This window comes from Salvelinus sp. IW2-2015, linkage group LG1 (assembly GCF_002910315.2).
Source record: "Salvelinus sp. IW2-2015 linkage group LG1, ASM291031v2, whole genome shotgun sequence".
Lineage (NCBI taxonomy): Eukaryota > Metazoa > Chordata > Actinopteri > Salmoniformes > Salmonidae > Salvelinus > Salvelinus sp. IW2-2015.
Genome location: NC_036838.1, coordinates 51,710,663 through 51,733,527, shown reverse-complemented (window position 1 = coordinate 51,733,527; position 22,865 = coordinate 51,710,663). Strand labels below are relative to the sequence as shown.

Sequence of the window (22,865 nt, the reverse complement as noted above, 5' to 3'; positions counted from 1 at the left end):
GAGAGAGAGAGAGAGAGAGGGGGGAGTAAGAAAGAGGAAGAAAGAGAGGAAGAAAGTGAGAGAGGGAGAGAGAAATAGAGAGAGAAAGACAGCAGTGCAAATTCACACTGAATATACCAAACATTAGAAACACCTTGTAATTAGGCATTTCACGGTAAGGTCTACACCGGATGTATTCGCCGCATATGACAAATATAATTTGATTTGATTTGAAATTCATAATATTTAGTTTTTTTTTGCATTTGTATATTTGTTTCTGTGAGTTCAATGAGCCTGCTTGCTGGTAAATATTTGAAACTTGTTCAAATTGTCTGTAAATGTGTACATTTGCATAGTAAATATATTTATTGCAAGTAAAAATGGAAATTGACTGTAATTGCCAGTTCCTTACTGGTCCCTTCTCCAAGCCATTAATCTTTTTAATGCCAAATTCCAATTAGAACTGTAGGCCAGGGTTGGTTTGGAATTGGACACTGGTTTCTGGTTAGTGTTTAAATATCTGGAGGTTCTAGATTTGCGTAAGTAATTTGGCAGAAATTTCCATTACACAGCAGGGTGGAGTCATCACCTTATCGAATATAGAGCCTCACAGTCGAGGTGTCATAATACCCATTAAAACCTAGCGGTCAAACAGTGAAATGGTTACAATTTTTTTCCCACCATTAATTTTTCCCATTGGGAATTTTAGAAACACTTAAAATAAGGGCTGTGTTTCGTATAGGTTTAACCTGGCGTGATGTTTTGATAACCATGTAAATCTCTCTTGGACAAAGTGGCTTTTATCAATATATTCGGCTCCATTTACTCTCAGATTCGAAAATTCTAATTAGCATCAAAGCTTCATGCAAGACTACAAATCCCTGCTAGCTCCTGCACATCATCTCTACAGCGTTTCCTCTGTAGGAGCACGCCTTGCGGCCTGCCGCAGAATTCTATGGCAAGTTATTTAATTGTCAGCCATTGTTACCATTAATGCTAGTTAGTGCTAGTTTGACCACCAGAGGGGATCTTTGAGAAGCATTTGATAGCCTTCAATATTGGCTTTAGTAGAGAATTTAAAACCTTTTTTTGTAAGAACATAGTATATGAGATATGAGATTTGAGATTTATGAGATTTATGAGAAAATAAAAATCTCATTGATTTACCAAGACCAGTCCACATGCTTGTCACAGATATTTTTTTCAATGACGTGACTCTCCGCCAATAATTACATTTTGACACGACTTCCGCCGAACTTGGTGCCTCTCCTTGTTCGGGCGGCGTTCGGCGGTCGTCGTCACCGGCTTTCTAGCTGCCACTGATCCATGTTTCTGTTTTCCATTTGTTATGTCTTGAGTGTACACTCCTGGTTCCCATTAAGTTATTATTATTTCCTCACTTATTTTACTCAGTTCTGTGTCCTGCGCTTAACTCCGTCCTCACCTCTGGACAACTGACATATGACACATTTAGAGGATTGGAGGATTGTAAATGAACTTCTAAGGAGCATTTTTCGTTAGGGCAAATCTGATCTGTGAGAATATCTAAGGGTCTAAATTAATTAATAAAATAATAATACTCGCCTTGTTTAAAAAATAACAATATTTTGGAGATTATTTCGTTTTCAAATAACCTAAAGTGAAAAAGCTCTGTAAAACATATTATATATCAGGGTTGGTCAACTAGGTTTGGCCTCGGGCCACATTTCTTCTGAGCCAATAGTCGGCGGGCCAGAACATAAGTATATAATATTAGCACAATTAATTGGCCTATACTACAAATGTAACATGTTTAACACATATGCTTCAGTGACAAGATAATAATTTTGATCTGATTACTTAAATAAAATCACTATGTCTCTATTCAAATATTATTTTTGTCTATTTCTCTGTGCGTTGATTGGTGGGGGAAAACAGGTCTACAGTACGTAGCCTACTCTAGGCTACACAACTTTTTTTAAAGTCAACATTTGTTCAGAATAATTTGCTTGATAGCAAGATAAAATGTCACTCTCAAAAAGTATCAAGAAGAAAAGTGGATAATGAAAATCTAAGTTTCTGAGAAGAATGTACAGAGAGACATACACAAGATTGTGTCCGAGGGGAAATGCAACTTCTCTCATTAAATAAGTAACTTAGTGGTCTATATGACTGTATTTAGTAAATTCTAATATTATTGTGAGAGGTTATCTGTAATGGTTTTCTTCCTGGAATGAAGGAGAGGACCAAAACGCAGCGCGGCTAGTGTTCAACATAATTTAATAAAGAATATGTGAACACTACAAACAACAAAACAATAAATGTGAAAACCGAAAACAGTCCTATCTGGTGCAGAACACAAAGACAGAAGACACAGGAAACAACCACCCACAAAATCCCAACACAAAACAAGCCACCTATATATGATTCTCAATCAGGGACAACGATTGACAGCTGCCTCTGATTGAGAACCATATTAACGGCTGACACAGAACAGACAAACTAGACACACAACATAGAATGCCCACCAGCTCACGTCCTGCCAACACTAAAACAAGCAACCACATAGGACTATGGTCAGGACGTGACATTATCCAGGATATTTACATCTCAAGCTGACAGTATGTTCTGTTTGCTATCCCGAAACAGACAGCATTTTTTCTTTAAATAATTTTTTATTAGCTACATTTTTGACCAGTTGCAATTGTAAGTAGGCCTATATAAAAATTACTACTTCTATTAGGCTGTTAAGCCTCTAGCCTACCTCAGCCAGTTAAGTTATTTTATATAAGGCTAGGCTCAGAAGAAATAGACTCCAATTAAGCCCTCTTGTTGTTTTAAAGTCAAATGAAAGATTAATTAATGTTGAAATGAATTGCTCGACTGGTATACCCCGGACGACACTGGCCAATTGTGCGTTGCTCATGGACTCCCAGTCGCGGCCGGCACGGTACGAACCAACATCTGTAGCATCTGTAGGCTTTCAGGAGGAACGAAAAATGTAGTGTCAATTCATAAACCATGTGAATGGAATCGCTTCCCAACTATTTTGCTATCTACAGTTGAAATCGGAAGTTGACATACACTTAGGTTGGAGTCATTAAAATCATTTTCAACCACTCAACAATTCTTGTGAACAAACTATAGTTTGCAAGTCAGTCAGAACATCTACTTTGTGCATGAGACAAGTCATTTTTCCACATTGTTTCAGCAGATTTATTTCACGTATATTCACTGTATCACAATTCCAGTGGGTCAGAAGTTTACATACACTAAGTTGACTGTGCCTTTAAACAGCTTGGAAAATTCAGAAAATTATGTCATGGCTTTAGAAGCTTCTAATAGGCTAATTGACATAATTTGAGTCAATTGGAGGTGTACCTGTGAAGTATTTCAAGGCCTACCTTCAAACTCAGTGCCTTTTGCTTGACATATGGGACAATCAAAGAAATCAGCCAAAACCTCAGAAAAAGAATGAGACCTCCACATGTCTGGTTCATCCTTGGGAGCAATTCGAAATGCCTTAAGGTACCACGTTCATCTGTAACAATAGTATGCAAGTATAAACACTCACATGGGACCAGCACTGTCTACCGCTCAGGAAGGAGACGCGTTCTGTCTCCTAGAGATGAACATACTTTGGTGCGGAAAGTGCAAATCAATCCCAGAACAACAGCAAAGGACCTTGTGAAGATGCTGGAGGAAACAGGTACAAAGTATCTATATCCACAGTAAAACGAGTCTATATCGACATAACCTGAAAGGCCGCTCAGCAAGGAAGAAGCCATGCTCCAAAACCGCCATAAAAAAGCCAGACTATGGTTTGCAACTGCCCATGGGAAAAAGATTGTAATTTTGGAGAATGTCCTCTGGTCTGATGAAACAAAAAATAGAACTGTTTGGCCATAATGACCATCATTATGTTTGGAGGAAAAAGGGGGAGGCTTGCAAGCCGAAGAACACCATCCCAACTGTGAAAGCACGGGGGTGGCATATCATGTTGTGGGGTTGCTTTGCTGCAGGAGGGACTGGTGCACTTCCAAAATAGATGGCATCATGAGGTAGGAAAATTATCTGGATATATTGAAGCACATCAGTCAGTCCTGACGTAAAGCTTGGTCGCAAATGGGTTTCTAAATGGACAATGACCCCAAGCATATCTCCAAAGTTGTGGCAAAATGGCTTAAGGCACAAAGTCAAGGTATTGGAGTGGCCATCACAAAGCCTGACCTCAATCCTATAGAAAAGTTGTGGGCAGAACTGAAAACAGCGTGTGCGAGCAAGGAGGCCTACAATCCTGACTCAGTTACACCAGTGCAGGAGAATGGGTCAAATTCACCCAACTTATTGTGGGAAGCTTGTGGAAGGCTACCCAAAAATGTTTGACCCAAGTTAAACAATTTAAAGGCAATGCTACCAAATACTAATTGAGTGTATGTAAACTTCTGACCCACTGGGAATGTGATGAAAGAAATAAAAGCTGAAATAAATAATTCCTTCTACTATTATTCTGACATTTCACATTCTTAAAATAAAGTGGTGATCCTAACTGACCAAAAACAGGGAATTTTCACTAGTATAAAACGTCAGGAATTGTGAAAACTGAGTTTAAATGTATTTGGCTAAGGTGTATGTAAACTTCCGACTTCGACTGTATATGGCTCTCCATCAATAATACAATTTAGAGGATTGGGGCGAGGTGAGGAGTACTAGAAAGGTGTGACTTTCAGGTTACAATAGGCTATAAGTATATGTCCTCACTTTGATTATGATGTAACAACATACTGTAGCACCATGACCAGGATCTCTATTAATTTATGTGAGCAGATTAGGGCTTTCAGGAGGAACGGAAAATCTACTAGAGACATTTAAAAAATACTGGTAGACTTGAGGATTTTGGTCACAGACAGTGCTATTCGCGAACCGATCGCGAAAGCCCAGGAAAATGAACAGGCACAGTAGGCAAAAATACTGTAAAGTAGACCCAATAATGCTTAAATAAATCGACTGCTGGTCTTTACCTTATGCTGCACATTTTTACATTGTATTCCATTTCCAGGGAGACTATTCAAGCCATCGACTGATGAATGAAGATGATGAGCGACCGGCAAAGGCCATCTGTAATCTGCTGGCATCATGGCACATCAACATCGCTCTAATCACAGTCAGAAGACATTTGAAGAAACTTGCGTGGACTTATGGAAAAGCTCGGTAAGACATGTTGTTAATGTTGTAAATAKGTATTGTAGCTGGAAATGGCAGATTTTTTATGGAATATCTACATAGGTGTACAGAGGCCCATTATCAGCAACCATCACTCCTGTGTTCCAATGGCATGTTGTGTTAGCTAATCCAAGTTCATCATTGTAAAAGGCTAATTGATCATTAGAAAAACATTTGCAATTATGTTAGCACAGCTGAAAACTGTGCTAATTAAAGAAGCAATAAAACTGGCCTTCTATAGACTAGATGGACATTTGGAGCATCAGCATTTGTGGGTTTGATTACAGACTCAAAATGGCCAGAAACAAATAACTTTCTTCTGAAACTCGTCAGTCTATTCTTGTTCTGAGAAATGAAGGCTATTCCTTGCYYGAAATTGTCAAGAAATTTAGATCTCATACAACGCTGTGTACTACTCCCTTCACAGAACAGAGCAAACTGGCTCTAACCAGAATAGAAAGAGGAGTGGGAAGACCCGGTGCACAACTGAGCAAGAGGACAAGTACATTAGAATGTCTAGTTTGAGAAACAGACGCCTCACAAGTCCTGAACTGGCAGCTTCATTAAATAGTAGCCGCAAAACACCAGTCTCAAAGTCAACAGTGAAGAGGCGACTCCGGGAAAAGAAAAAGCCATATCTCAGACTGGCCAATTAAAAGAAAAGATTAAGATGGGCATAAGAACACAGACACTGGACAGAGGAACTCTGCTTAGAAGGCCAGCATCCCGGAATCGCGTCTTCACTGTTGATAAACTTGGATTAGCTAACACAACGTGCCATTGGKACACCGTAGTGATGGTTGCTGATAATGGGCCTCTGTATGCCTATGTAGATATTCATAAAAAATCTGCCGTTTCCAGTTACAATAGTAATTTACAACATTAACAATGTCTACACTGTATTTCTGATCAATTTGATGTTATTTTAAATGGACAAAAAATGTGCTTTTGTTTCAAAAACAAGAACAGTTCTAAGTGACCCCAAACTTTTGAACGGTAGTGTATATATAATTTTCTTCAGAACATTAACCATGTGTGTTCGCTTATTTTGTACTGTTCTGTAGTTTCGACCCGATGATTCGTCTGACAAAGAACTTTGCGTCCTGCAGGCCCAGGCATGGATCAAAGCTAGCGAGACATACAATGACGTCATCTTCACAGACTAATCAACTGTGGCCCTTCAGCAAGTTGCTCAAAAGTGCTACAGACAAAAAGGAAGATCAAGCAAGCCGAGTCCCAAGCATCCACTCAAACTCGCCAGGGACCAGGTCCATATTTGATTTTTGATTGTAAGTTTGGCTATTTACAAAGCAAAAGGTACATAAAATATTGTAGCCTACACCTCACGGACTGCTATGTGTTCCACAATAATTCACAGTTGCCTCCTTTTTCAGGTATCATGGCTCGAGATTTCTTTGAGGAAGAAATCATCAAGAGATATGCTGGACCCTATGTCAGAGATGTGTTTCTGGGACCACAGTTTCTTTCAAGGTAGGATTATAGCAATATTTTGTTATGTTCAGGCCTATTTACATGTATATTTCTAGTATTGTACCTAATGTTGACTGTTAGGCTAAATTAATTTTTTTCTTCTCCAAATGCAGACAATGACCCAAAACACACTGCCGCCCAGGTTTGCATTGAAAATGAGGGCATAAACTGGGTCAAGACGCCAGCAGAGTAAGCAGACCTTTATGTAGTAAAATAAAGGTTAAATAAAAATAAATAAATAAATAAAAGACCTACAACACCTACCGTAGGCATACAGTATATCTAAAAATAAATAAAAATCTCATAAATAAAAATCTCAGAGTTTGTTCTGTTAGGTGACCTAAACTGGGATATGCTTAACACCCCGGCAGTCCTACAATCCAAGCTTGATGCCCTCAATCTCACACAAATCACAGGACCCCACCAGGTACAACCCTAAATCCGTAAACATGGGCACCCTAATAGACATTATCCTGACCAACCTGCCCTCCAAATACACCTTGCTGTCTTCAATCAAGATCTCAGCGATCACTGCCTCATTGCCTGTATCCGCCACGGGTCCGCGGTCAAACGACCACCCCTCATCACTGTCAAACGCTCCCTAAAACACTTCTGCGAGCAGGCCTTTCTAATCGACCTGGCCCGGGTACCTGGAAGGATATTGACCTCATCCCGTCAGTTGAGGATGCCTGGTCATTCTTTAAAAGTTACTTCCTCACCATATTAGACAAGCATGCTCCGTTCAAAAAATGCAGAACCAAGAACAGATATAGCCCTTGGTTCACTCCAGACCTGACTGCCCTCGACCAGCACAAAAACATCCTGTGGCGAACTGCAATAGCATCGAAGAGCCCCGCGATATGCAACTGTTCAGGGAAGTCAGGAACCAATACACGCAGTCAGTCAGGAAAGCAAAGGCCAGCTTTTTCAAGCAGAAATTTGCATCCTGTAGCTCTAATCCCAAAAGTTCTGGGATACTGTAAAGTCCATGGAGACAAGAGCACCTCCTCCATCGCCCACTGCACTGAGGCTAGGTAACACGGTCACACCGATAAATCCGTGATAATCGAAGACTTCAACAAGCATTTCTCAATGGCTGGCCATGCCTTCCTCCTGGCGACTCCAACCTGGCCAACAGCCCCGCCCCCCCGCTGCTACTCGCCCAAGCCTCCCCAGCTTCTCTCTTTACCCAAATCCAGATAGCAGATGTTCTGAAAGAGCTGGAAACCTGGACCCATACAAATCAGCTGGCTTGACAATCTGGACCCCCTATTTCTGAAACTGTCCGCCGCCATTGTCGCACCCCTATCACCAGCCTGTTCAACCTCTCCTTCGTATCATCTGAGATCCCAAGGATTGGAAACTGCCGCGGTCATCCCCTCTTCAAAGGGGGAGACACCCTGGACCCAAACTGTTACAGACCTATATCCATCCTGCCCTGCCTATCTAAGGTCTTCGAAAGCCAAGTCAACAACAGATCACTGACCATCTCGAATCCCACCGTACCTTCTCCGCTGTGCAATCCGGTTTCCGAGCCGGTCACGGGTGCACCTCAGCCACGCTCAAGGTACTAAACGACATCATAACCGCCATCGATAAAGACATTACTGTGCAGCCGTCTTCATCGACCTGGCCAAGGCTTTCGACTCTGTCAATCACCATATTCTTATCGGAGACTCAGTAGCCTCGGTTTTTCTAATGACTGCCTTGCCTGGTTCACCACCTATTTGCAGACAGAGTTCAGTGTGTCAATCGGAGGGCATGTTGTCCTATGGGGGTACCACAGGGTTCAATTCTCGGGCCGACTCTTTTCTCTGTATACATCAATGATGTTGCTCTTGCTGCGGGCGATTCCCTGATCCACCTCTACGCAGACGACACCATTCTATATACTTCCGGCCCTTCCTTGGACACTGTGCTATCTAACTCCAAACGAGCTTCAATGCCATACAACACTCCTTCCGTGGCCTCCAACTGCTCTTAAACGCTAGTAAAACCAAATGCATGCTTTTCAACCGTTCGCTGCCTGCACCCGCACGCCCGACTAGCATCACCACCCTGGACGGTTCCGACCTAGAATATGTGGACATCTATAAGTACCTAGGTGTCTGGCTAGACTGCAAACTCTCCTTCCAGACTCATATCAAACATCTCCAATCCAAAATCAAATCAAGAATCGGCTTTCTATTCCGCAACAAAGCCTCCTTCACTCACGCCGCCAAACTTACCCTAGTAAAACTGACTATCCTACCGATCCTCGACTTCGCGATGTCATCTACAAAATAGCTTCCAATACTCTACTCAGCAAACTGGATGCAGTTTATCACAGTGCCATTCGTTTGTTACTAAAGCACCTTATACGACCACCACTGCGACCTGTATGCCCTAGTCGCGTGGCCCTCGCTACATGTTCGTCGTCAGACCCACTGGCTCCAGGTATCTACAAGGCTATGCTAGGTAAAGTGCCGCCTTATCTCAGTTCACTGGTCACGATGGCTACACCCACCCGCAGCACGCGCTCAGCAGGTGTATCTCACTGATCATCCCTAAAGCCAAAACCTCATTTGGACGCCTTTCCTTCCAGTTCTCTGCTGCCTGCGACTGGAACGAATTGCAAAATCTCTGAAGTTGGAGACTTTTATCTCCCTCAACAACTTTAAAAATCTGCTATCCGAGCAGCTAACCGATCGCTGCAGCTGTACATAGTCCATCTGTAAATACCCACCCAATTTCCCTACCTCACCCCCATCTGCTTTTATTTATTTACTTTTCTGCTCTTTTGCACACCAGTATCTCTTCTTGCACATGATCATCTGATGATTTACACTCCAGTGTTAATCTGCTAAATTGTAATTATTCGATTTATTTTCATCTTTTGTCTTTTTAATTTTCTTTTTTTTTATTTTATTTTTTATTATTTTTTGTTTTTTTTTTTTTTTTTTTAATTTATTTTTATTTTTTTTTTTTTATTTTTTTTTTTTTTTTTGTATTTTTTAATTTTTTTTTTTTTTTTTTTTTTAATATTTTTTTTTTTTTTTGTTTTTTATTTTGTTTTTTTTTTTTTTTTTTTTTGTTTTTTTTTTAATATATTTTTTTTTTTTTTTTTTTAATTATATTTTTTTTTTTTTGCTCTACCTCATGCCTTTTGCACACATTGTATATAGATTCTCTCTTTTTTTTCTACCATGTTATTGACTTGTTTATTGTTTACTCCATGTGTAACTCTGTGTTGTCTGTTCACACTGCTATGCTTTATCTTGGCCAGGTCGCAGTTGCAAATGAGAACTTGTTCTCAACTAGCCTACCTGGTTAAATAAAGGTGAAATAAAAAATAAAAATAAATAAACATGTAGGTCTGTTTTAAACCCGGTCAAACTTGTTTGGCATACACTGAAAACATTAATCCGTAACTCTGCCAAGCCTACAAGCAAAGATGAACTGGTCAAGGCCATCAAGATGTTTTGGCTAGAGAAATTGACGATCCAACAATGCAACAAATACATTGATCACGTCACAAGGTTTACCCGTGGTCATGGAGCATGGGTTGAAGTGCAACTAAAATGTAGTTTAAATAAACATCTGCATTTTGAATGTCTTTTTTCTCGTTATTTTATTAACGAAAGCATAAAGATGTTGATGAAGAAATACTGCACTACTCTTTTGAGTTAGAAATGTAACACTTTAGATTACTTAAGCATCGAATGCATTGCAAGTAGGGGGATTTCCACACCTACAGTAGCTAAGAGTCTATTGTCCTGCTAATAGGGCTACACCTGCACAGTACACTTGTGAAAAACTAGTGTTTGCCACCAGCTGTCCATCACTACTGTAAATAAAAACACAACAGCGTGTTTAAAAATCATATGAAATTGTATTGGTCACGTACACATGGTTAGCAGATGTTATTGTGAGCGTAGCGAAATGCTTATGCTTCTAGATCCGACAGTGCAGCAGTATCTAACAAGTAATATCTAACAATTCCACAACAAAACCTAATGCACACAATCTAGTAAAGGAATGGGATATGAATATATAAGTATAAAATATATGGATGAGCAGTGACACAGCGGCTAAGATGCAACAGCTAGTAAAGTATATATAGTGAAGGATACAGTATACAGTATATACATATGAGACGAGTAATGCGAGATATGTAAACATTATTAAAGTGCCATTATTAAAGTGACTAGTGTTCCATTAATTAAAGTGGCCAATGATATCTGTAGGTAAGTCTGCAGGTAGGCAGCCACCTCTCTGTGCTAGTGGTGGCTGTTAAACAATCTGATGGCCTTGAGACAGAAGCTGTTTTTCAATCTCTCTGTCCCAGCTTTGATGCACCTGTACTGACCTCGCCTTTTGGATGGAAGCAGGGTGAACAGGTAGTGGCTCGGGTGGTTATTGTCCTTGCTGATTTTTTTTGCCTTCCTGTGACATCGAGTGTTGTAGCTGTCCTGGAGGGCAGGTAGTTTGCCCCCGGTGGTGTGTTGTGCAGACTCCTCCTTCTCCTCCCTTACCCACCCCACCCCCCATTGTGTGCCCACTGCTATCTCAGTGGATAAAGCTGGAGAACTGCAAGGCAATCCCATTGTGCGCCACTCAGGAACATGACCAGTTGTCACGTCCTGACCATAGAAAGCCTTTATTTTCTATGGTAGAGTAGGTCAGGGCATGACTAGGGGTTTAGTCTAGTTTATATTTTCTATGTGGGGTTCTAGTTTGTTTTTACTATGTTGGTGTTTTAGTATGATTCCCAATTAGAGGCAGCTGGCTATCGTTGTCTCTAATTGGGGATTATACTTAAGTAGCATTTTTTCCACCTGTGTGTTATGGGATATTGTTTGGAGTTAGTGCACTTTGCACCTCTGTAGTCACGGTTTGTTCGTTTATTGCTTAGTTTTGTTAAGTTTTACTTTTAATAAAGCATGTGGAACTCTACATTCCCTGCGCCTTGGTCCATCTCTACAAACGAACGTGACACCAATATGACCAATATATATTGTCCTGCTAATAGCCCATCCTAGAAACGTTGTTTGCAGAATTCACAGCCTGCTACGCTTGTGAAAAACAGGGTTAGTAATATATCTGTGAGAATATATATAATTCTAAATTAATAAATAATACTAATTATATTCACTTTGTTTTAAAAAAAATTACGATATTTTTGAGATTATTTAGTTTTCAAATAATGTAAAGTGAGCGAGAAAAAGGCCGTTCTTGAACACGGGATGAGAATTTTTTTTATTGAATATTCAAAACATACATTATAGTTGCAGTGAAGCCACTCAACAACTACACCACACCAGTCATCCAAGACTCCGATTCAGAGCGACACACAGAAGCATCCAGGGTCAACGCCCTGCTCAATGGCACATCGACAGATCTTCCACCAGGCCAAAAGAACGGGGATCCGAACCCTCCAAGAACCCCGCCACAGTTCCCCAATAGCTGTCCCTCAACCATCCGAGACCTCTCGCACAGTCCACCCCCCCAAGAAGAAAAAATAAATAAATACAATTAATTCCATTTCCCACCCCCAAGAACCCCCCAATGCACCAACAACCAAGAAAATTAACTAAAGAGAAAAAATAAAAATACAAAATAAAACAGCAAACAACAATGCAAGAAAAAAAAACAAAGGACATCAAGGACAACTAAAATCATAACAGCAATGCCAAGTGTATATGTTTGAGTGCATGTCTGGCAKTATTACATGTYTGTGTGCCTGTGTATGTGTGTATTTGAATGAGAGTGTGTGTATATGCATGTGTACAAACACCTGCACGACATCAGTCTCAGGCAACCCGGCATTAGCTACTGCCCCTCAGTGTCATTCAAACGTACTTTTTATTATGTTTTATTTTGACTTTATTTTTGACTTTTATCTTTGACCATCATTCTATCTCCTGCAAAGCAAAGCAACTCCACTCCCACTTGTCTCCAATTCTACATCCCAACCCTCAGCTTCCCTCAGCCCATCCAACCTATATCTGCTGGCCACACTCTTCGGAATTTTACGCAACATAAATCTTTCAACTATGCTGTGATGTTTAACGTACAATTTCAATCTATCTAATCGAATAGAATCCACAAATTGAGAGTTGAAGATAAATACCTTTACTGAGAGTATTAGCATATTAGTAATTGACTGACCCGGTCTCTCCAGATCTCCTAACAGTACTATTTCAGGGTCAATTTTATATCATGCTATGCATTTTTCAGCCATTCCTGAACCTGAGACCAGATGAGGGCAATACTAAAATAAATGGTCTATTGATTCTGTATCCTCACAACAAAATCTGCAGAGCTTCGATGATTTTATGCCCCAAATATTCAACATTTTGTTGGTGGCAAGAATTCTTGAATCTTGCGTTGTTTTATATATCAACTTATACCATGGAATCGGTACATCAAAAATSTCTTCCCAACTATTTTGCAATCTGTATGGCACAGTTCTCAACATCCTGGTCCTTAAATGAAACTGGTATACTTTCCTATTTATGCTATTTTTATTCCTCTGCCAGTTTTGATCCTTTATGTTGGGCAGACAGACCAGTTCCCTACCTCCTCCCGCTGCCACCTGCGTACTCCATTTATTGGGGTAATGCTGTAATCAATTGGTTGAACTCTTGAATTGAGCAGACCTTCCCGTACAATTCTGATAACTCCATGAAGGACATAACTCCACRATTCCAATTTACAATATAATTTAAGAACAAAATACCCTTTTCAAACATCTTTCCCATAAATACAYGTATTTTATCAACCAACACATTTGATTTCAGARATAATATTTGTTGTAATATTTGTTCTATCTTTCAGGGGGATGAAATTTAAATTGTAGCCAGCTCTGCAATGCTTGTTTGAAAAAGAGAGATACTTTGAAAAAAATCATGATTTTCAATGAATCATGAGGCAAAAAAGCCATTTTTAAACAATGGATGAGCTTTTCTTAGTAATCTACTTGAGAACCATTTAGGTTCAAGTAAAACTTTTGAATTAGTGAAGCTTTTAGAGAGAGGTTTAGTGCTTTTATATTTAATAATCTCAACCCACCTAATACACAGTTGAAGTCGGAAGTTTTAATTTKATTTAATTTATTTATTTTACCTTTATTTAACCAGGTAGGCCAGTTGAGAACAAGTTCTCATTTACAACTGCGACCTGGCCAAGATAAAGCAAAGCAGTGCGACAAAAAACAACAACACAGAGCTACGCGTGGGAGAAAACAAAAACAGTCAATAACACAATAGAAAAATCTATATACAGTGTGTGCAAATGGCATAAGGAGGAAAGGCAATATAAGGCCATAGTAGCGAAGTAATTACTATTAGCAAATTAACACTGGAGTGATAGATGTGCAGATGATGATTGTTAAGTAGAATACTGGTGTGCAAAAGAGCAGAAAAGTAAATAAAAACAATATGGGGATGAGGTAGGTAGATTGGGTGGGCTATTTACAGCTGCAGCGAACGGTTTGCTGCTCAGATAACAGATGTTTAAAGTTAGTGAGGGAGATATAAGTCTACAACTTCAGCGATTTTTGCAATTCGTTCCAGTCATTGGCAGCAGAGAACTGGAAGGAAAGGCGGCAAAAGGCGATGTTGCTTTGGGGATGACCAGTGAGATATACCTGCTGGAGTGAGTGCTACGGGTGGGTGTTGTTATGGTGACCAGTGAGCTGAGATAAGGCAAAGTTTTACCTAGCAAAGACTTATAGATGACCTGGAACCAGTGGGTCTGGCGACGAATATGTAGCGAGGGACAGCCGACGAGAGCATACAGGTTGCAGTGGTGGGTAGTATATGGGGCTTTGGTGACAAAACAGATGGCACTGTGATAGACTGCATCCAATTTGCCTGGTAGAGTGTTGGAGGCTATTTTGTAATGTATATCGCCGAAGTCGAGAATCAGTAGGATAGTCAGTTTTACGAGGGTATGTTTGGCAGCGTGAGTGAAGGAGGTTTTGTTGCGAAATAGGAAGCCGATTCTAGATTTAATTTGGATTGGAGATGTTTATTTTGAGTCTGGAAGGAGTTTACAGTCAGCCAGACACCTAGGTATTTGTAGTTGTCCACATATCTAAGTCAGAACCGTCCAGAGTAGTGATGCTAGTCGGGCGGGTGCGGGCAGCGATCGGTTGAAGAGCATGCATTCAGTTTTACTAGTGTTTAAGAGCAGTTGGAGGCCACGGAAGGAGGTTTGTCTGGCATTGAAGCTTGTTTGGAGGTTTGTTAATTGTTTAGCTAGCTAGCTACATGTCTAAACAAAAGACTCCACTTCACCAGATGATTACATGATCCATCAAGTTAGCCAGGTGTGTCTGGGGGTGATTACAGCCATCTATTGTATTTCATAAACATGTGTACATGTCTAGATAAGTGACCCATCCACTAAGCAAGATGTGGCTGGGGGTGGTTATAGCATTTCTTTCACAGACCCATCAATTTAGACAAGCGTGTCTGGGTGAACGTCATCTAATAATTCAAAATATTATCATAAATATTTTAATCTGGACATTTTCTGTTTTTATATTGTTACTATGCAAAAATGCAAGAAACCATTGCACTGTACCATTTACACATTCTGTATCCGTGCATGTGACAAATAAAGGTAAATGTTATTTGATATACAGTTGAAGTCAGAAGTTTACATATACCTTAGCCAAATTCATTTAAACACAGTTTTTCACAATTCCTGACATTTAATCCTAGTAAAAATTCCATGTCTTAGGTCAGCTCAGATCACCACTTTATTTTAAGAATGTGAAATGTCAGAATAATAGTAGAGAGAATGATTTAATTAATCTTTTATTTCTTTCATCACATTCCCAGTGGGTCAGAAGTTTACATACACTCAATTAGTATTTAGTAGCATTGCCTTTAAATTGTTTAACTGGGTCAAACGTTTCAGGTAGCCTTCCACAAGCTTCCCACAATAAGTTGGGTGACAGAGCTGGTGTAACTGAGTCAGGATTGTAGGCCTCCTTGCTCGCACACGCTGTTTCAGTTCTGCCCACAACTTTTCTATAGGATTGAGGTCAGGGCTTTGTGATGGCCACTCCAATACCTTGACTTTGTTGTCCTTAAGCCATTTTGCCACAACTTTGGAAGTATGCTTGGGGTCATTGTCCATTTGGAAGACCCATTTGCGACCAAGCTTTAACTTCCTGACTGATGTCTTGAGATGTTGCTTCAATGTATCCACATAATTTTCCTGCCTCATGATGCCATCTATTTGTTGAAGTGTACCAGTCCCTCCTGCAATAAAGCACCCCCACAACATGATGCTGTCACCCCCGTGCTTTACGGTTGGGATGGTGTTCTTCGGCTTGTAAGCCTCCCCCTTTTTCCTCCAAACATAACAATGGTCCTTATGGCCAAACAGTTCCATTTTGTTTCATCAGACCAAAGGACATTTCTCCAAAAAGATGATCTTTGTCCCCATGTGCAGTTGCAAACCGTAGTCTGGGTTTTTTATGGTTTTGGAGCAGTGGCTTCTTCCTTGCTGAGCGGCCTTTCAGGTTATGTCGATATTGGACTCGTTTTACTGTGGGATATAGATATTTTTGTACCTTTCCTTCAGCATCTTCACCCTCCAGCATCTTCACAAGGTCCTTTGCTGTTGTCTGGGATTGATTTGCACTTTTCGCACCAAAGTACATTAATCTCTAGGAGACAGAACGCATCTCCTCCTGAGCGGTATGATGGCTGCGTGGTCCCATGGTGTTATACTTGCGTACTATTGTTTGTACGTGGTACCTTCAGGCATTTGGAAATTGCTCCCAAGGATGAACCAGACATGTGGAGGTCTACAATTCTTTTTCTGAGGTCTTGGCTGATTTATTTTGATTTTCCCATGATGTCAAGCAAAAGGCACTGAGTTTGAAGGTAGGCCTTGAAATACATCCACAGGTACACCTCCAATTGACTCAAATTATGTCAATTAGCCTATCAGAAGCTTCTAAAGCCATGACATAATTTTCTGGAATTTTCCAAGCTGTTTCAAGGCACAGTCAACTTAGTGTATGTAAACTTCTGACCCACTAGAATTGTGATACAGTGAATTATGAGTGAAATAATCTATCTGTAAAACAATTGTTGGAAAAAGGACTTGTGTCTAGCACAAAGTAGATGTCCTAATCGACTTGCTAAAAATGTAGTTTGTTTAACAAGACATTTGTGAGTGGTTGAAAAACGAGTTGTAATGACTCCAACCTAAGTGGATGTAAACTTCCGACTTCAACTGTAGTGTATGTTTACCAGAGACGGTAATGTGAAGAACCACATGACCTGCACCAAAGTTAGATTAGGATATAGGCCACGGACTAGATCAAGTGTATTTTTAGCTGGAGTTTTTCCTTATTGTAGGCTACTACTTTTAACACTTTTAGTCTTAAAATCTTTGGTTGTTTACTACACTACTCACTCTGTTTAGCACATGACCTCACATGTGAATCCTTAAAGAGATGTGTGTGGATAAGGCTTAAGAGGGTGTGAACGATGCTGAAGGGGTGTAGACAAAGAAGAGCTCTCAAGTAGGTGTACCAAAAATTCAAATATTAAATTTTCTCAAAAGTGGGTTTACAAGTTTATCAACTTTCAAAGCAAAATTACTTTCCCATTGTTCCTCAACTGTAGTGTATGATATACAATTTTCTAGCTCTGAGTATCTACTTTTAGCCAATGTAAAACATACAATTTCAAATGTTGCTACACAGGACCGAATCCAGGTGGTGTGTCACATTTGTAGTTGTTTATTATAGCCATATAAGCAGCTAATCAGCATTTCATTTTTTTAGGGGGGGGGGGGTAAATACAGGCGAATATATTGATAAAAGTCACCTTGTCCAAGAGAGATTTACACGMATATTAAAACGTCAGGCCAGGGTAAGTCTATGTGAAACACAGCCCTTAGTGTTTCTAAAATTCCCCATGGGAAAAATATATGGTGGAACAACGATTGGAACCATTTCCTTGTTTGACTGCTAGGAATTATGGGTATTATGACTCATACTGTGGTACTCTATTTGGGGGGGATCCCTAATAAACACAAATACACCTATCCAAGCGCCATAGGGTCAAACACTGAAAAAATGTAGTCGGGGGTGAGAGGGTTTATAAAAAAAATTAAAAGATCTTTGCTTGTACCTTGACGTGTTGAGAGGGCTTTCAGCTAAAACCAGGCACATGTTACTGAAAATTAAGTAACCCTTGTGTTTGCTTRTTCATCCCGCCACCCCTGTCTCCTCCCCTCTTCCCTTTACTCTGCCTTTGATCTCCAGGGTTTATGCTATGTTCCAAGAAGGAGGCGTGGAGACAAGACGACGAACAGCTTGAGCAAAATTCAAGCCCCCCTTTCGAGACTGGCTYCCTATCGAGGACAAGTGACAGGAAGAACTAGCCGCTGCACCTCCTGTCTCTTGATTCTGCCTCTTCCCTCTCTCCTRATCCTTTAACTCTTTCTATTTTCTCCCACCAGATGAAATTCTGCATCTATTGACGTCTGATTTCCCAACAATCTGCACACTCATCCCATCCCCTCTTCATCTCTGAAGACCTCCTCCCATTCTTTACCGCCCTAATCAATTGCAGTTTTACAGSTATTTTCCTGCAATTCTACCCATTTTGCCATGGGGTGGAGAGATTTATTTAGCCATTTAAAATCGAATTTCCTGCAATTCTACACATTTTGTAATGACTTATGCTATGTTAATGTGATATCAGAGTTAGAATGACCATCAAAATCAATAGGGGTCCCTGAGCACGTGCCCTGCGTGCCAGTCGGTATTCGGACATGATTGCTACAAGTTTAGATAGCTGGCTAGACTAACTAACAATCAAAAAATGGTTAGCTGACATGTCTAATTGAGTGACTGGCAGTAACTGACATTAATTGCACCTGGTGTATTCTACTATTCTTACTCTCAATAGTAAGTTGACACCCCCCCCACACATTTTTTTATTTTTATTATGTTTTGGGGTCCTAGCGGCTGGGGGTCCTAAGCGACCGCTTATGTCGCTTATACCTGGAACTGGCGCTGCTCTCTACTGGGAAGGGTGATATGAGGGAATTACATAATATTGAGAAAGGTTTCTTTCATGGTGTGATGATAATGTCTGGTGTGATGATAACGAACAAAATTACAATTTCAGCACGTTATCAAGCGTGAATTTAGGAAAAAGTCTAAAGATCTATTTTATTTCAACATGGTGACTGATACAGTGTCTCTAAACCGTATTGATACATCTGATTGAGTGGGGAGGGGATTTTTGCCAATACTATACAGTTACTGATTAAGAGGGACAGACACATTTGGCTTAACTTCACTGCTGCCTAACTGAATCCTGCTCCAATAAYAGATCAAATGAGAAGAAAATGCTGAAGAGTTCCTTGCACATGAAACAGGCACAATGCCTCTCTTTTGGACTGAGATAGTTTGACAAGAACTCATCTTAATGTACACGCACTTCAGTCGCTTGTTCGGAACACCATTTTTTTAGAGCAGCATTACACAATTTACATGGATTCGAATGGCTACTATGGAAAACAGAGAATTGACCCCTTTTCTTTAACACGTTTTCCTGGAGAGAGAWTTRTTTTTTAATACTGTACATGAAATAMAAATACKCCAGATAACACATGTTCTCTATACTTCTACCAGCAGGAACTATCCAGTGAAATGTCTCTAACTGTAACTATCCCAAAATCATTTTAATGTCACTTATGCACTACATCCCTTCTGACAGTCTGTTGGCCTGAAGGCATTTTTTTCTACTTCCTGCAAAGCTGCATCTGCCAGGGCACTCTAATCCATCAGGAAACCACCACACATGCATGTCTAAGAGACTGTCACTGGAATGTGTGGCAACAATTAACACACACGTATAAACCAACCAACCATGTGTCTATAGCAAATCATATATGCCAGATAGCTAAGTCATTCCAAGTCTGGTTTGTCTCTGCAGGGTGCCTGTCGAGTCCATTGAGATGCATGGTGCATGTCAGGCAGGTGATTACTTTCATCAGAAATGCACAAGGGAGGAGGAAGTGGTGAAGATTTACAACATGGGACTGCATGGACAACTAGTTCTTGTTATTGTGGAATTCATGATTGAGGAAATGTTCTCAATAATGTCCATATGAAGTGTGAGGGGACAGAGGATCCATTCATAGCTATCAGACAAACCCTGTGGCAATTTGCAGCACAGCCTCATCTATATCAATCATCTAAATTAACAAGGATGCTTTTCATCTCCCACAGCAAATTAGATATCCCATCTTATCATACATTCCCCATTCAGAGCACACCTTACCAGTAACTCACATTAACTCACAGAGGAGAGGACTCTGGCAGCCATGGAGAAGGCAGATACACTATTACCACTAGCATGATACAAATAACACATTTGGTCATCCAGTAATAATTATTTAATGTATGAGCAGACTAAAACCATACAGATTCTCAAATATCTAGTATGCATATTAAAAGAGCAGGTTTAGTTATGCCTCTGGCTACAGTGAGAGTATGCGGACTCATCTGCTAGCCCCCATCTAGATCAGATCAGATAAGGGCACTGGGCAACAGTAGCAGAGTACCATGAGGCTGATGGACAGATGTTAGGATTAGTCCTGTGTTGATCACTAGGAAATTAGTTTGACTGGTGGCCAGGGGTGTAGTACTGCTGGAGCGCACCAGAGCGAATCTCCGCCACTTCTCAGAATGGTGCTTGTTTAATAAAGTTTAGATCAAAGATGAATCATTGTCTTGCAAAATCACTTACTGATTCATTAGTATTCTACATAGGCCTAACATACCGAATATAATACTAACATAATGTTACTGTTTGACAACAAAAAACACCACTTCATTTCTTATGAAATTTTAGGATAGTTCTGCTGAATGGTCTGATCTCATGCGACCTTAACTCAACAGCGTGCGCTACTAGGCTAAATGTGTGTTTTGACTGAAACAACATACAGGTAGGCTGTAGCTTGTTCACACCATCTGCTCTAAAATGAGCTGAAACAGTAGCTACTTATATCATTATGAAAACTAGATGCATATTCCCATAAAACTGATTGAGATCAAATGGTTGGCATGCAGATGCAGATTAGACGTTTCACCCATAAAATGTGATGAATTATCATTCACAATTGACAGTGATGATGGCRTAATTTGGTGTTTGAAGGTAATATGAACATATCGTTTTCTTTGAGGCAATATAGGCTACAGTATGTGTAGCCATAGGCAGACTTGCATTAGGACGCATTTTATGCATATTTTAAAACGATATTATTCAATAAACTACCTGTAGGTACAAACTTGGATTGACAAAATGATGACTATATAAAACAAATGTTTTGCTCCAGAATAATAATAAAAAATAGCACTACACCACTGGTGGTGGCTGAAGATAACTAATGTAGGAATGGTGCTATTTAGGATATTAATATTAACTATATTGATATGTATTACCATTTCCTGACTAAACCTATGCATACTTGCAAAAAGTGTACTTGTATAGCCTGTACATGATAGAAAGAATGTAGAATATAATATTTTCTGGAATATTTATGTTTGGCTAGACATAGGACACTATGACCGCAGTTGGTCGTCAACTACATAATCAACAAATCCGGCATGGATTATGATAGGGAGTCGACGCAAGGGATTAMGCTACCAAACATCTGCACGCACTAATCAGTGTGGTGGCACACAGCTACTGAATTTGTAGCCTACTTCTCGCATGATAGCGCCCTAACAAAATCAACACTCGGGCAAATCAGATCACTATACCGTAACTCCAAGTGGGTTACGCACGCGTAAAACGCACGGGGGACCCTGTTWACTGACGTAAAATAAAGCCTACTGAAATGTTGTAAATATGGGATAACACTAGTAGGCTATAGGCTATGAGTATTCACGCAAAAGTTACAGAGGTTCCTTTTTACCTGCAGTGTGGGCTATAAACCCACTATGGACTAGCCTGCTATAGTTTCGAACACTGGTTGAACAATTCCACTTGAATGAAATACAATTTCAAACAGGCTAAAACAAATAAATAAACAAACTACTTTGACAATAGAGTCTATTCGATTAGTTTACAAAATGACACCAATAACAGGCTAATAATAGTCGAATAATGGCAATAATAATAGCCTACTAATAGCCTACTAAATAGTGCTAGGCCCTTTAAATAATAATAATGATAGGCTAATAATAACAATAATAATAAATACTCTTACCGTATGTGTAATTATCCTTGCAATTGGTATTTCATTGAAATAATCCGTGTTTTGATACTCCTATCAAAATTCTGTACACAGACATCACTGTGTTGAATCGTGGCAATGCTGTTGGTGAGTGAGTTGGGTGGCTATGCACAATTAATATCCGTCCCTCACTAGAGTGCAAAAGGTATTGTATCACCGACCGAATACATTCAAATAGTAACCTACTCTATAAATGTCGCTTTCGTTGTTTGCAATATAGGTAAAGAGTGCACAGTTTAGCAGTTTGCTTTACGGAGCTCCCCGCGACTGTTGATAACTAAAGACGTACTTACAGTGATGCACCAGTTTCCCTCCCCTACCCGGAGCAGAGCAAGCACACGAGCTGTCTCTCGGCGAGGCACTCAGTCACCGCACCGAGCATCCAAGCGGCACAGACCCTTCTGGGTAGTCTAAGTGGTCGGGATATAATAGAACAAGTCTTTCAGTTGGGCTCTAATACAAAACAACTACGCGAGCTGTAAAGCAGCCCAATTCAGCATTACCCGGCAAGTATCGTAAAATACTATGTTTCCCATTGATTAGAAATGCAGCGTCATGCCATCAATGCATGAATAATTCTACCTTCTACAGTGGCGTGCGCTGGCACGAGGGACACCTCCCACATATTTAGGACTTGTCTTGAGGAAATATCTGGTACAATAACTTTAAAGTTCGCTGGCATCATTATAAAACAGGTGTCTAACTAGATATTGGCCTATTAACAAGAATGTGATAGCTAGGCAACCCTAATAGATTAAACGAAAAACAAGTGTCTATTCAAATGTTTAAAAGGTATTCCTTTTACTACCAACAAAATGATAACAATTGTTCATTTAAACCGTGTCTGAAAGCTTTTTAAAACGTATTTTTCCATACCATATTTTCTGTAGTGTCAAACTAGCAAGCAAGCAGGTAATAAC

The 22,865-nt window shown here is 40.0% G+C and overlaps 1 protein-coding gene across 3 annotated transcripts in view; it reads right to left on the bottom strand.

Moving 5' to 3' along the window:
* The window catches only part of LOC111969579 (contactin-4-like), a 259,803-nt gene extending 237,271 nt beyond the window's left edge, over positions 1–22,532 (bottom strand). Inside the window, exon 1 of one of the 3 annotated variants that reach the window (XM_023995756.1) lies at positions 21,919–22,532. The gene's annotated coding sequence lies outside the window, so the exon portion shown is untranslated. The remainder of the gene's footprint in view (positions 1–21,918) is intronic. The other 2 variants (XM_023995757.1, XM_023995759.2) reach the window with 2 other exon arrangements.
* Between the last annotated feature and the right edge of the window lie 333 nt (positions 22,533–22,865).